This window comes from Solanum tuberosum, unplaced genomic scaffold (assembly GCF_000226075.1).
Source record: "Solanum tuberosum cultivar DM 1-3 516 R44 unplaced genomic scaffold, SolTub_3.0 scf00593, whole genome shotgun sequence".
NCBI classification, from domain to species: Eukaryota; Viridiplantae; Streptophyta; class Magnoliopsida; order Solanales; family Solanaceae; genus Solanum; species Solanum tuberosum.
This window is the reverse complement of record NW_006239512.1, coordinates 45,332-46,012: the sequence shown is the minus strand read 5'-3', so window position 1 is coordinate 46,012 and position 681 is coordinate 45,332.

Below are 681 nucleotides of genomic sequence, written 5' to 3'. Positions count from 1 at the left end.
CATGAAAAGCTGAAATTAAAATATTATCGAACAAAAAAAGTGGTCATTCTTTTATAAATAAATAAACTAAAAAAGAAAATAAATTAGCTTTTTGAAACGGAGAATATATCATTTAAACGAAGACCGATGAGCCCATCAAATCCCAATTTCAAATAATAACATCTGGCAAAGATCAGGACTAACTGAAATAACATATGATCATAAAGTCATGAGGTCAAGTCTTAAAAATCGCCTCTGAGTCTCTGACAAAATACAAAGTAAAATTGCATATACCTTCCCAAACCCTGCCCACAAATACCGAAATGTTTTAGCAAACAAAAAGAGACCTAATAACTTTATCTTTCTTAAATTATTGAGATAAGTGTAAAAAACACACCTAAACTATCTATTTTTTTTAGTTTCATACCTAAACTATTGTGAGAGTGAGTTTCATACCTCAACTATCACTTTTTAGTTTGAGAAAAACACTTCAGTGGTGTGTGCAATGCACTCTCTCTTATATTTGAAAAAACATTGACACATGACATTCCAATGGATAACATGTTTCACCTTGACAAAATTTAAAATAATAAACTATTATATTAATTAAAAATTAAATATTAAAGTATTACTATCCAAAAAAAAATTAAATTATTTTTCTTACCCCACTCCACCACCTCCTCCCCACCCCATTCCAACAAT